This window comes from Lontra canadensis, unplaced genomic scaffold (genome assembly GCF_010015895.1).
Source record: "Lontra canadensis isolate GAN:19392208 unplaced genomic scaffold, GSC_riverotter_1.0 scaffold10, whole genome shotgun sequence".
Classification (NCBI taxonomy): Eukaryota; Metazoa; Chordata; class Mammalia; order Carnivora; family Mustelidae; genus Lontra; species Lontra canadensis.
In genome coordinates this window covers 28,698,603-28,714,299 of record NW_022631004.1, presented here as the reverse complement: position 1 = coordinate 28,714,299, position 15,697 = coordinate 28,698,603, and positions in this window count along the sequence as shown.

Below are 15,697 nucleotides of genomic sequence, written 5' to 3'. Positions count from 1 at the left end.
CTGGTTCAGTTGTGGTAGTTTATATGTCTCTAGGAATGCATCCATTTCTTCCAGATTGTCAAATTTGTTGGCATAGAGATGCTCATAGTACGTTCTTAAAATTGTCTGTATTTCTTTTGTGTTAGCTGTGATCTCTCCTCTCTCATTCCTGATTTTATTTATTTGGGTCCTTTCTCTTTTCTTTATGAGAAGTCTGGCCAGGGGTTTGTCAATCTTATTAATTCTTTCAAAGAACCAGCTCCAGTTTCGTTGATTTGTTCTATTGTGGGTTTTTTTTTTGTTTGTTTGTTTTGGTTTCTATTTCATTGATTTCTGCTCTGATCTTTATGATTTCTCTTCTCCTGGTGGGTTTAGGGTTTCTTTCTTGTTCTTTCTCCAGCTCCTTTAGGTGTAGGGTTAGGTTGTGTACCTGAGACCTTTCTTGTTTCTTGAGAAAGGCTTGTACCGCTATAATTTTCCTCTCAGGCTGCCTTTGATGTGTCCCACAGATTTTGAACTGTTGTGTTTTCATTATCATTTGTTTCCATGAATTTTTTCAATTCTTCTTTAATTTCCTGGTTGACCCATTCATTCTTTAGAATGATGCTGTTTAGTCTCCATGTATTTGGGTTCTTTCCAAATTTCCTCTTGTGATTGAGTTCTAGCTTCAGAGCATTGTGGTCTGAAAATATGCAGGGAATGATCCCAATCTTTTGATACTGGTTGAGACCTGATTTAGGACCCAGGATGTGAGCTATTCTGGAGAGTGTTCCGTGTGCACTAGAGAAGAATGTGTATTCTGTTGCTTTGGGATGAAAAGTTCTGAATATATCTGTGATGTCCATCTGGTCCAGTGTGTCATTTAAGGCCTTTATTTCCTTGTTGATCTTTTGCTTGGATGATCCGTCCATTTCAGTGAGGGGAGTGTTAAAGTCCCCTACTATTATTGTATTATTGTCAATGTGTTTCTTTGATTTTGTTATTAATTGGTTTATATAGTTGCCTGCTCCCACGTTAGGGGCATAGATATTTAAAATTGTTAGATCTTCTCTTTGGACAGATCCTTTGAGTATGATATAGTGTCCTTCCTCATCCTTATTATAGTCTTTGGCTTAAAATCTAATTGATCTGATATAAGGATTGCCACTCCTGCCTTCTTCTGATGTCCATTAGGATGGTAAATTCTTTTCCACCCCCTCACTTTAAATCTGGAGGTGTCCTCGGGTTTAAAATGAGTTTCTTGTAGGCAACATACAGATGGGTTTTGGTTTTTTATCCATTCTGGTACCCTGTGTCTTTTGATTGGGGCATTTAGCCCATTAACATTCAGGGTAACTATTGAGAGATATGAATTTAGTGCCATTGGATTGCCTGTAAGGTGACTGTTACTGTATATTGTCTCTGTTCCTTTTGATCTACTACTTTTAGGGTCTCTCTTTGCTTAGAGGACCCCTTTCAATATTTCCTGTAGAGCTGGTTTAGTGTTTGCAAATTCTTTCAGTTTTTGTTTGTCCTGGAAGCTTTTAATCTCTCCTTCTATTTTCAATGATAGCCTAGCTGCATATAGTATTCTTGGCTGCATGTTTTTCTCGTTCAGTGCTCTGAATATATCATGCCAGCTCTTTCTGGCCTGCCAGGTCTCTGTGGATAAGTTTGCTGCCAATCTAATATTTTTACCATTGTATGTTACAGACTTCTTTTCCCGGGCTGCTTTCAGGATTTTCTCTTTGTCACTAAGACTTGTAAATTTTACTATTAGGTGACGGGGTGTGGACCTATTCTTATTGATTTTGAGTGGGGTTCTCTGAACCTCCTGGATTTTGATGCTTGTTCCCTTTGCCATATTGGGGAAATTCTCTCCAATAATTCTCTCCAATATACCTTCTGCTCCCCTCTCTCTTTCTTCTTCTTCTGGAATCCCAATTATTCTAATGTTGTTTCATCTTATGGTGTCACTTATCTCTCGAATTCTCCCCTTGTGGTCCAGTAGCTGTTTGTCCCTCTTTTGCTCAGCTTCTTTATTCTCTGTCATTTGGTCTTCTATATCGCTAATTCTTTCTTCTGCCTCATTTATCCTAGCAGTGAGAGCCTCCATTTTTTATTGCACCTCATTAATAGCTTTTTTGATTTCAACTTGGTTAGATTTTAGTTCTTTTATTTCTCCAGAAAGGGCTTTTATATCTCCCGAGAGGGTTTCTCTAATATCTTCCATGCCTTTTTCGAGCCCAGCTAGCACCTTGAGAATCGTCATTCTGAACTCTAGATCCAACATATTACCAATGTCTGTATTGATTAGGTCCCTAGCCTTTGTTACTGCCTCTTGTTCTTTTTTTTGTGGTGAATTTTTCCGCCTTGTCATTTTGTCCAGATAAGAGTATATGAAGGAGCAAGTAAAATACTAAAAGGGTGGCAATAACCCCAGGAAAATATGCTTTAACCAAATCAGAAGAGATCCCCAACCGTGAGGGGGGAGAAAGGGGACAAAAAGAAGTTCAGAAAGAAAAAAAAAAAAGAAACAATTAAAAAAAAAGAAAACAAATAAAGAAAAAATATTTTATATATATATATATATATATATATATATTAGATAAACTAGTTAAAAATGTTAAAAAAGAAAAGGGTAAGAGTTAAAAAAATTGGCAGAAGAAGAGAAAAAAAATTGAAAAAGAAAAAAAATTAAATTAACTGCAAGGCTAAAGAATCATGGGGAGAAAGCCATGAGTTCCGTACTTTGCTTTCTCCTCCTCTGGAATTCCGCTGCTCTCCTTGGTATTGAAACTGCACTCCTTGGTAGGTGAACTTGCTCCTGCCTGGATTTCTTGTTGATCTTCTGGGGGAGGGGCCTGTTGTAGTGATTCTCAAGTGTCTTTGCCCCAGGTGGAATTGAACCGCCCTTACCAGGGGCCGGGCTGAGTAATCCGCTGGGGTTTGCTTTCGGGAGCTTTTGTTCCCTGAGCGCTTTCTCTAGAGTTCTGGAGGACGGGAATGAAGATGGGGGCCTCCCAGTCTCTGGCCTGGAGGAGCCGAGAGCCCGGGGTCCCACTCCTCAGTGCGCCCTCAGAGAACAGTGCCCAATTACTCCCGTCACCCTGGCCTCCAGCCACGCTCTGAGCTGACCAAGACTGCGATCGGTTCAAGGTAACCCCAAGCTGAGAGTCACTCCTCAGCTCTGTCTCTGTAGCCGGCTTCCCTGTTCTAATACCTGTAAATTCTGCGACACTCAGACAACCCCAATCCTTCTGTGACCCTGCGGGACCTGAGACCACGCTGACCCCGCGTGGGCTTCACCCCAGTTAAGCCTCTGGAGCGATGTTCTTCAGCGGAACAGACTTTTAAAAGTCCTGATTATGTGCTCCATTGCTCTGCCGCTTGCCGGGAGCCGGCCCCTCCCTCCGTGGTCTATCTTCCCATCGCTTTGGATTCGCTTCGCCAGTCCTACCTTTCAGAATGTGGTTGATTTTCTGTTTCTAGAATTGCTGTTCTTCTTCTCTTTGATTTCCCGTTGGATTTGTAGGTGTTTGCAATCTTTAGTTAAGCTATATAGCTGATCTCCTGCTACCTGAAGTAGTCTCATCCTGCTACTTCTCCACCATCTTGACTCCTCCCCCAGACAAAAGAAGTTTTAAACAATAACCACTCTACTCCAACCAAACGCTACAGAAAAAAAAGAAAAAAAACAAAAACAAAACAAAACTGTAGCCTCACCCCTACCCATGTCAGCAAAAGCAGAGTGGGGAGCCTAGATTTCTTACTTTGCTAGGGTATATTGAAGTGCCCCAACTCCTCTGCTGGGGTATGTTAGAGAGGTTCAAGAGGAAGTTGGGAGTTCATTTCATCATTATCTGCCAAGAGGTAACAAGCTCACTCTTTCTACAATTAGTGTTAGTGTAGACCATGATTGAAACAGTAATGACACGCCCCACTACCTTCCAACTAGGGAGTAGAGGCCTAGTAGGAAGGGGAGTTTCCACCCCTACTCAACTATAACAAGGGCATTCCCTTGGGTGTCAGTATTGGCCAAGTAAGGGAACCGGGCTTCTACTTACACCTGGCAGTAATAAGGTGGCATACCCTTCTTTCTCTACCTGGGTGGTATTAGAGGAAGCTAGCTAAAGTAGAGCGATTACATGAAATTCAATGTCTTCTAACATCATAACCCAAATATCCAGGATTCAATAGAAAATCACTTGTCGTATCAAGGGCTAGATAGATCTCAAACCAAATGAAAAAGACAATGAATACATGTTAGCACTAAATATAACAGAGATGTTAGAATTACCTGGAAAAAATGTTAATTCAGCCATCATAAAAATTCTTCAATAAGAAATTATAAGCATACTTGAAATAAATGAAACCTAGAAAGTCTCAGCAAGAGCTATAAGAAATAAAATTAAAGTTTTAGAACTAAAATGTACAATAATTGCAATAAATCCAATGAATGGTCTAAAAAGAAAAATGGAAGGATCAGAAGAGAAAACTCATTAATTGGAAGACAGAGCCATAGAAAATGCCCAATCTGAACAAGAGAGAGAAAGAATATACTGGGGGTGGAGGGAGGAGAACAGATACTAAAGGACTTGTGAGACAATAGGAATGATCTAACAATTATGTCCCTGGAATTCTGGAGGGACAGGAGAAAGGAAGCATGGTTTAAAAAGTGCTTAAAATAATAGTGACTAATAATGTCCCCATATTTAGCATAAGACACAAACCTACAAATTCAGGCATGCGATTGACCTAAAGAAGAATCCCCTCTACAAATCCATGCTACAATACATCATAGTCAACTTCTGAAAACTAAAGGCAAATCCCAAAAGAAGTGAGAGAGAAATAATACCTTACCCAAAGAAGCAAGACTATGAAAATTACATCATATTTCTCATAAGAAAAAATCCAAAAGAAAGCAGCACATTATTAAGTGCCATGGGGAAAAAAAAAAAAAAGGAAAAAAAAGAACTGTCAACCTAGAATCCTATACCTAACGAAATTATCTTTCAGGAATGAAAGTAAATCAAGACAGTCTCAGTCTAAGAGAATTTGGTGCCAGCAATTCTATTCTAAAAGAATGTGTATAGAAAATTTTCTAAACAGAAACAAAACAATGAAATAAGGAAATTGGGAACATCAGAAAGAAAGAATATAATGAGGAAAAATATGGGTAAATTCAGTATACTGTTTTTCTTCTTTTGGTTTATCTAAATTATGTTTGATGGCTGAATAAAAAATAGCACTGTCTGGTGTAGTTCTAAATGTATGTAGGTAAAATATTTAAAACAATTATATTTTGTTTAAAAAGGAGATAACAGGGGCACCTGGGTGGTTCAGTGGGTTAAGCCTCTGCCTTCGGCTCAGGTCATGATCTCAGGGTCCTGGGATCGAGCACCGCATCAGGCTCTCTGCTCAGTGGGGAGCCTGCTTACCCCCTCTCTCTGCCTGCCTCTCTGCCTACTTGTGATCTCTGTCTGTCAAATAAATAAATAAAATCTTAAAAAAAAAAAAGAGGATAACAGGGATATAAAGAAAGCAAAGCAGATTTTCTTCGTTTGAACTGGATAAAATGGCCATGCCAGTAGATTGTAATGTTATATCTTCATAACGTAATATCTAGGACAACCACTAAAAAATCCATACAAAGAGATATGTTCAGAACACTACAGATAAACCAAAATGGAATTCTAAAAAAATGTTCAATTAACCTACAAGAAGTCAGGAAGAATAAAACAGAAAACAAACAGGAAACAAATAATAAAATTACAAGTTTAAGCTCTAGCATATCAATAATTACATTAAATGTAAATGATTAAATATACAAATTAAAAGACAGAAATTGTAAAGTGTAGTAAAAATATGACTCAGCTATATACTATCTATAAAAACTCACCTCAACTATAACTACATAAGTAGATAGAATATAAAAGGATGAGAAAAAATATATAATACAAGCATTAATCCAAGGAAGTCAGGGATCAAGGGTGGAGGTATATACATATCTATCTCCAATAAAGTGGAATACAGAGCAAAGAAAATTACCAGAAACAGAGATGGACATTATATAATGAAAAAAGATTAATAAAAAAAGATTAATTTTCCAAAAACTGTTTTAGTACATTCAGACTGTTACAACAAAATATCACACACTGGGTATCTTATAAACAACAGCAATCTACTTCTCATAGTATGAAGACTGGAAGTTTGAAGTTAGGGTGCTAGCAGGTTGAATAAGGGCCATCTTATAGGTTGCAGACTTCTCATTGTATCCTCACATGGTAAAAGGAGTTAGGTATGTTTGTGGAATTTCTTTTGTAAGACCACTAATCCCACTCATGAGCACCCCACCCTACCCTCATGACCTAGTCATCTCCTTCAACACCATCACATTAGCATTAAGATTCTAAAATGTAAATTTTGGGGAAAAAACATTCAGACCATAACAAAGACATACACCAATTCTATATATGTGTGCACCAAGAACAGAGCTGCAAAATATGTGAAGCAAAACTGATAAAATTTTAAGGAAAAGTAAGCAAATCCACAATTATAGTTTGAGACTTCAACATTTCTCTCTCAACAACTCATAGAAAAACTCGATAGAAAATCATCAAGGATAAAGAAGAACTCAACAGTACAATCAACCAATAAGGTCTAATTGATATTTATATAAAACACTGCACCAACAACATTAGAACCCACAATCTTTATAATTCCCATAGTACATATATATATCAGTATGGTATAGACAGTATCCTAAGCCATAAAACAAACTTCAACAAATTTAAAAGAATTAGAATCATAGAGAATATGTTCTTGTAACATAATGTAATTAAACTAGAAGTCATTAGCAAAAAGATAATTTGGAAAATGTCCAAACATTAAAAACTAAATAATACACTTCTAAATAACCCATGGGCCAAAGAGGAACTGTCAAAGGAAATGTTAAAAAATACAGTGAACTGAATGAAAATTGAAATACAACATACTAAAATGTGTACAACATAGCTAAAGCAGTGCTGAGGAGAAAATTTATATCACTAAATACATACTTTAGAAAAAAAAAGAAAAGTCTTAAATCAATATTTAAACACCTTCTATATTAGAATATTGTGTTATATTCTGATATAATAAAGAAGACCAAAATAAACACAAAGTAAGCAGAAAGAAGAAAACACGGTATAAATCAGTTAAATTAAAAACAGAAGAAAACACAGTATAAATCAGTTAAATTAAAAACAGAAAAAAATAAGTGAAACAAAAAGTTGATTCTATTACATGAAGGAAACTGACAAATCAAGCAAGACTGACAAAGAAAAAATAGAGAAGACTCAAAGTACTAATACCAGGAACTAAATATGGGATATTACTACAGACCCTGTAGACACACACACACATAATAATAATAATGGAATACTATAAAAAATCTCTGCACATATCAATATAATAATTTAAGTGAAATTGAGTGGTACCTCAAAAAACACGGACTACCACTACCCACCCAGTAGGAAATTAGAATAGCCTACAACAACTGAGGAAACCAAATTCATAAACCAAAAGGGAAAAGACAGTCGTCTACAAATGGTGCAAGGAACACTGGAAGCCACATGCAAAAGATTGTAGCTCAACCCTTATGTAACACCATACAAAAAAATTAATTCAAAATGGATCTGATCTTAACTAACAGACTTAAATCTATAAACTTCTTGGAAAAAAAACATAGGACAAAACTTTACAACATTGGATTTATTAACAATTTCTTGGATATGACACCAAAGGCATGGACAATAAAAGAAAAAAGACAAATTGGGCTTCATGAAAATTTAAAAATGTGTATCAAAAGATACTATCAACAGTAATAAATGTAACTGACAGAATGAGAGAAAATATCTGGAAATCATTTATCTTTTAAGGGATTAATATCCAGAATACAGAGAGACCTCTAAAAACCCAAGGACAACAACAAAGCAGGAAAAAAAAAAAAACACAATTCAAACATGGGCAAAGAACTTGAATAGACATTTCTCCAAAAAAGATGTACAAATAATCAATAAACACATGGAAAGATGTTCAACGTGGTTGGAACTAGAGGGTATTATGCTTAGCGAAATAAGTCAATCGGAGAAAGACAACTATCATATGATCTCCCTGATGTGAGGAAGTGGAGATGCAACGTGGGTTTGGGGGGTAGGAAAAGAATAAATGAAAGAAGATGGGATTGGGAGGGAGACAAACCATAAAAGACTCAATCTCACAGAACAGGCTGCGGGTTGCTGGCGGGGGGAGGGGCGTCGGGAGTGGGTGGTGGGGTTATGGACATTGGGGAGGGTATGTGCTATGGTGAGTACTGTGAAACGTGCAAACCTGGCAATTCACAGACCTGTACCCCTCAGGATAAAGATACATTATATGTTTATAAAAAATTAAAAAATTAATTTAAAAAAATGTTCAACATCACTAGTCATTAGGGAAATGCAAATCAAAACTACAAAAAGATACCACCTCATACCTAATAGGATGACTGCTATGCACACATAATACATAAAAACAGGCACTGGAGGGTTTATGGAGAAATTGCAACTCTTGTGCACTGTTGGTAGGAATGGCAAATTACCTAATTTCTATAAGCCTCTGTTTTCTCATTTGTAAAACAGTTTAAAACACTTTCTATTTTCCTATAAATTTAATTGAGATTATGTGTGTAAAGCTCTCACATAAAATGATCAGCATTCAAATGTATCGAGATCAGCATCATTATCATCATCATCTCTGCTACCAAGTGACTGAGCCAGAGTTCCAGTCTAGGATGTTCTAATCTTCTTGTTCAAATTCTGGATCTTCATTCCTGACAGCTGAATTCTCACTCAGCACCCAGGAGTCCTTCCTGATAAGATGAAAAGGGAGAAGGGAGAAAAGAAGGCCTCAGCTCCATGTGTTTCAGCTGCCATTGGCTGTTCCAAATCACCCTACAAATGGTGAGGTCCCAGAAATTAGTGGCTCCACATGGCTTCTCCCTATCTCCCTCCCAATATTTTTGACCTTCATCCCCACCATAGATGCATACCCATATTTCATAGATGAGAAAACTAAACAGAAGATCAGTGAAGAGGAGGGGCCTGGTCAAGTTACACAGCCAGCTAGAAACAAGACCCAGGACTAGAGCCCCAGACTGTCTTCTTTCTCCATCCTTTGCCTCTATCAGGAGCTGGTCTCTTGGTGACCTTCTCCTGGTGCAGGACACACCCTCTGGTATCTCAGAGGGAAGAAGGAGATTAGGGGACACCACCATATAGTCTGGGCAGACTTGGGGAAAGACTTGACTTAGGTCTGAATAAACAGAAGTGCTCTATAGGCAGAGGCAAGTGGGGAAGACCATACAGGCAAAAGGGCAACTAGAAGAAAATGGAAGTAGAGATGATAAGTCAGCAGACATGGTCCTAGAGCCTGTTCCCTCCCTGTCATTCTGATCGCTGCCCTGAGCATGTCTCACCCTTGTGAACATGTCCACTTTCAGGATGAGAGCCTAATGCCCCAGCCTAACTTGCTCTCAGTGTGATGAAGAGAAAATGAGAAAAACACTGGGTTATTTTTTTTTTCAAACTTGTTGTTGTATTGCTTTATTTATCATTTTCACAGCAGAGAAAACCCACATCTACGTGACTACATAAAAGAAGTTTGATCAAATCGCAACAAGGAAGCCTCCCCGAACGCGCATCCAGGGTGTTTCAGTTCCTCAACTGCTCATACGAAACCATGTGTCAGCTCCGTCATATTGCTTTCACTGGTTGGTTTTCTCGACGGAGAGTTTATCTTTATAAACTGTGAATCTATGGGTCCAATAAACTATTGCTGTCAACAGTTGGAATCTGTAGGAGATAAGATTGGGGAATCTTGACAACCAGGCTGTGGAGTCTGGCTGGACAGGAACATCTAGGAACTCCAAGAGGAAAGGGTCCCCAAGGTGTGGCCAGCTAAATTCCTGCCTGCAGGGACCACAATATTGGGCCAAACATGGTGACCCTCAAGATCATTAGTGGGTCCTGCAGGGCTTTGCAGTTATGGCACATAAAGCAGAAGCCTGCACTGGATAGGAACACCTGGGGGGAGCCCTGGTCATGTGCCCTGGTCGCAAATCTCAGGCCTCCATAGTATGTTCGAACAGGCTGGAAAACTGTAAAGTGCTGTCTCAGTGGAAGGGTGGAAGTGTTGCTTTGGGGAACAAATACCCCTGGGCCTTGATGACAAGTGTCATCCACCTGGTGCTTCTCCTGGAGCCCAGCACTACCCAGTCTTGAAGGGGATTAGGCTGCAGAAGAAGGGAGAGGGCTGCTGCTAGGCTCAACTGTGCTGGCGAGCTGGCACTCTCTCCCACGTCTTCTAATTAATAGTCAGGATTAGCAGCTGCCGCCGCTGGGCCAATGCCATCTAATCACAGCTGCTCAGACTCCTGGGTGCGCAGTGTCCCTGCGCCTCCCCCAGCCCTTGGAGAAATGCCTTCTGAAATTAAAACAACAACAAAAACAAGAAATCCATCCTCCTACCCCTGCCCAGTGCCTCCTGGGACTAGAGTTGTGCCTGGCTCTCATCTCTGAGATGAAAGCAGAAGGCCCTACTTCCTTGGGGCCACTCTCCATGGGGAGGGTTTCTTGAAGCTGCTCTGAGAAAGCACAGGATGCTGTCATGCCAGCCCACTGGTAAGATGCACCCAGAGACAGTGACTCTCCTAGATGATGTCAATAACAATGTCATTATTCTTATGGCTAACATTTTTTGAGTGCTTACTGTGTACCAGGCATAATTCCAAATTAATTATTTATTAATTATGGGCTAATTATTCACATAGCCTAATAGATAAATACCTCTACCATCCCTCTTTTACAAGAGTGGCAGTCAAGGCACAGGGTGGTTAAGTCACTTGACTGAAGTCACACAGCTGGCAATTGATGGAGCTAAAATTTGAACCCAGGCTCTCAACTGATGCACTGTGCCTTGTGGAAGGAGAAATAGGGAGTCCAGAGGCCTGTCTTTCAACTTTCCTCACCTTCTTAGCCTCTGAGGCATGTCTGCAAATCCTGGGGCTCTGAGAAGCACACTTTGCAAACACCTGTAGAAAGCCCTCTTCTGGAGTCCTATCCCCAGTGACCCATGCTATATCCCAGGGTCAGTCACCCTTCTACTGAGAACTGGGTGAAAGAGACATGTGGGAGTTCTGCTTGCCACCAGAAACCATGAATGAGTGGTCAGAGTTCCTGGGAAGGGTGGTCGGCCTACACCAGCACTCACAGAGACTTTCCCTGGAGGAGTCACCTATCTTCTCGTGTAAGTCTGTCCCCATACTTCACGGGCCACACCCTCAGTATGGATCGGACTCTGGCTTGCTCTTAATGGCCTCTACCTCTTTTTAGTGCATCATCTACTTTCTCTGCCCATTCTCATTTTATGCATTCCACCCATAAACATTCAAGGACCATCTACTGTACACTAGACCCTACTAGGGGTGAGTGGTAAAAAGATAATAGTGTTCCCTGTCCTCATTCAGTGCTCCTGCTGAAAGCTCTAATTGTTCTCATGCTGCTTGTCTTCCCATGGCTATCTCTCAGGGCTCCCATGGGAGCACTTCTCAGTAGAGGTATTCATGCTTCTCATCTGACACTTTCCATTTTCCTGATGGCAAGGGTGCCCCTCTGGAGCCACGTAATTCTGGGGCTCTGTTCCCAACTAGCACCAAATGTTAATAATTCTGAGTCACATTTACATTATAGACCTACTTTCTGGCGGGTCAATCAGGTAAGCTAATTGCAGCTAAGGTGTTACTTGCCAATGGTAAATCCATGCGGTTGCTACAAGCAGTGGGAAAAAAAACATAGAATTTGATGTCAAAGAAAAAGTCTCAGGGCCTAACAAGGCTACTTATTAGCAGTGGTGGGCAGCCCCTAAAAGGATCCTTATTAATCCCCCCCTCCTCGTATCCATGTCCTTGTGTAATCCCTGCCATGGGGTGAGGACTGGACCCACTGACTCACTTTAATGAATAGAATATGGTAGAAGTAATGGCATGCCACTTCCAAGATTCTCTTTAGAGCCCTCACATTAGAGGAAACAAGCTGCCCTTGTGTGTGTAGCACTATGGAGTAGCTCATGTGGCAGAGAGCTGATACTTCCACCAAAAGTCAGAGACCCTGAGATGCCTGAGTTTCCAATGGATCCCTACCTCTCCAGCTGAGTCTTGGGATGACCACAGCCCTGAGGAGTACACTGCAGTTTATGGGAGACCCTGAACCAGAAACACCCAGAGAAGCTGTGCCCAGATCCTGACCCAAAGGAACTGAGAGATAATAAATGCTGTTATCTTAAGCTGCAGAAATTTGGGGTAATTTGTTATGCAGCAATAGATAACTAATATACTAGCTAAGTGATATTGTACAGCATTTTTGTTTTCTCATTTTATTATAGGAAAACTGCAAATATATTTAAAAATAGAGGTAGTTTAATAAAGCCCCCATGCAACTATCACTTAGTTTCAATGATTATTCACACAAGGCCTCTTGTTTTATCTCTATCTCCAATGGGCAAATTGTTTAACTTTTCTTGGTCTTTATTTCTTCATTTCTAAAATAATGTGTTTTAAAACGTTAACGCCTCAGTGATTACTTGAGTTAATGCCGGTAAAGTAATATAGTTGCTTGAATATAGTATAACACCAAGGACTGTCTACTCCTGCCTCTTCTTCCTTTCACATTATAGGTAACTGAGATGTACAAGGCCCTGCAGTTACTTAGTCCAAAGGAGTGACCTGCTGAGGCCTTTTAGATGACAGATTAGAAGCGGTGATCTTACAATAATAACATGAGGGCAAGGGCCCAGCACAAAGGTTTTGTTCATACTTTTTGTGATGCGTCATCAAAGAAATTATCACGGAAATATCATTCTCTTATTCTACCCATGAAATAACAACATGTTTTCAGAGTGATTATCTTGCCAGAACTGAATACTGGATAACCAAGATATGGGCCCTTGCCTTCAAAGAACACAAAGTCTTTAAGTGTAGACTCACACTCCAGCAACCATGACAGCACTTTTCTCATTGGGCTATAGAGGTACAATAATCACATATATCGGAGAAATACTTCTTGTTGGTGCCCGTGGAATGGCACACATGAAAATGCAACATTCAGACCTGCAGAGATGGTGTTGCAGAGAGAGGAACAAGCAGAGAAATGTCCAAACAAGCCCTTGGACCTGAGGGTAGGTAAAGTAGGGGACATTTCAGTGATGTGGTAATAATGAGGGGATGAGAAATTAAGGCAGCAAGAAATGCCTGCTCTACAGAGAGGCTTGAGGATAGGATGGAAGGAGGGGAGGCAGAATGAAGAGGGGGGCATTTCTTGGGCATGAGTGTAGACAGAGAAAGTACCCAGAAGACAGGGAAAAATTGAGATGCAGATGAAAGGAGATAATTGATGGCACAAAATCCTGAATATGATGTTACAAATTGGGATGAAGAACAAAAGGTAGCATAGCAGGATGTCCTTTTTGAGGAGGTAAAAGTATCATTGGCAATATTGATGTCTTTAGAGCTTGGAGTCTAAAGGATTCTATTTTCTCAGTTATGTGGGAGGCAAGGTCATCTGCTGAACATGAAGATGAGTAGGACTATCGAGGAGAAGTATTCACCATGGGTAGAGAATGTGAATCCATTAATTAGAGGCCATTTCTCTGGGTCAGCCAGCTGTGAGAAGTGCAGTGAGAACTGGCAGATTCAGTGGACAGGGAAGAAGGAAGAGGTGTCTGGATGCTGTGACCACCCGAGGAAAGGTAGCTAGAGGAGAGTGATAAGGTGGACACTGTAGTGGGGGCAAGGGTAGTACCAGGTTGAAATGAGGAAGGCAGAACGAATCAATATGAAGAAGGGCTACAGGCAAACTTCATTTTCCCCAAAGAAAGTCAGTGTGCAAACATGCTTTAGGACAGAGCAAAGGGAAAGATGCCAGGACTATTTCTAGGGTTTGTGATCCCTGGTTACAACAACCCAGCCAAGAGGGGGAAGTTGTGTGGTGCTGGGAGGGGATATAGTTGTGCAGAACCAGGGTTATGCTATCCTAGAAGCTAACTTGTAGGGCAGAGAGGAGTGTGGGCCATCGTCTCCCACAATGTCTTTCAACACCCTGGCACAGATGAGCCCAAGACGTTTACAACTTCCAATCCTCTTTTTACGATGCTTGGAACTTGTAGCCATCTGTTATGCAGGGCTTTAATGCGAATCTGAGTTTGCTTTTATGGTTTCAATTAACCTAATAATAAAGCTGGGCTCCTGAAGAATCTTCTCGCACCCACTTCCAGGCAAGATTCCCAGCCCCCTCCCCCAAGATAAAAGACCATGATGGTCTCAACCTGCAGCTGGAAACATTTCACATGGTATCAAGCACGTTCTGTCTGCACCAAATCACCTTTATCCCATCTCTACCATAGTTGTAGCTAAGGACCTCCTCAAAAAAAATTCTCTGCCCCAGGGCCAATCGTGGCCTATGACAGGATTGTCATAGTATGACATACTATGACAGGTGCCACGTTAGTACAGGTTACTCAGGCCAGGAGGTGTTTCCTGAAGCATGATGTAAAGGTAAGATCATACATGTGGGTGAGACATGACTCCAGAGCCTCACTTCATGGCTGTTGGGATTGTCTGAACTTCTCTGATTCCCACTTTTCTCACCTGTCACAAGGGGACAACTACATGCACTTTTCACGATGTTGTGAGGATTAAGCACTTGACTCCGAAAGGGTCCCACTCTGCTTTCAATGGGAACCAGGACCAGGTTAGGAATGTGTGTGTAGGATGATAGATTGCCCTGGTTTGCCTGGGAGTAAGGGGTTTCCTGGGACTCGGGACTTCCAGTGCTAAAGCTTGGAATGTCCTGGGCAAAGTGGAAGGAGATGGTCTCCCTAGGTGTGTAGTTTTACAGCACTCTCCCAGTAAGCCTGTGAGGTAGGATCCCAATTCCACATTCCATTCTCTTACTTGCCATGACTTACTTGGAAATTTCACAAAGCTTTGAGTAGGAGGATTTCAAGAATAGAATTATTCTTATCACTCTCTTCCTAACATACAATGGAAAATAATGTTAGGCCCCTTGCACCTGTCTAGTGTCTTATATATAGCACCAACTACACTTAACATTTGAAAAAACAGACCCCTGTAAGGTTAGACAGCCAAGACCAGGTAGCAACAAAATCACAGGGGCCATAGTCTTCAGAAAATCACTTAATCACTCTTCCTCCATTTCTTCAATTCTCAAATGGAGTAAAATACCTACCATGGAGGAAGTAAGAGATAATGCATTTAAAGTGCATTAAATTTTGTAGGTGACCCATTAAATGGTGGCACTAGCTCATTATTATTTTTTTAACCCAACAAAATTGCCATGTGTATCTATAAAAATAACATTTGACCTTAGGTGCTCACCCACCTGTTCTTTGGATGCGAATATTCTAGTAGTTTCTGCACTTGTTTGGTTAAGCAGGTTATTAGTTGGCATTTTTCAAGTAAACACAGCCTTTAATTATAATTTCTAGATTAGCTCCTCTTGACGCACAGGTGATACATACCCTCCTATTTAAAGCAGTTACTCGTTCACTCATTCCATGAATATTTACAGGGCTTCTTGCTCTCAGTGTGATTTTCCTAGGCTAGAGATTCCTCCAGCTTAGATTGTATTTGCCTATATATCAA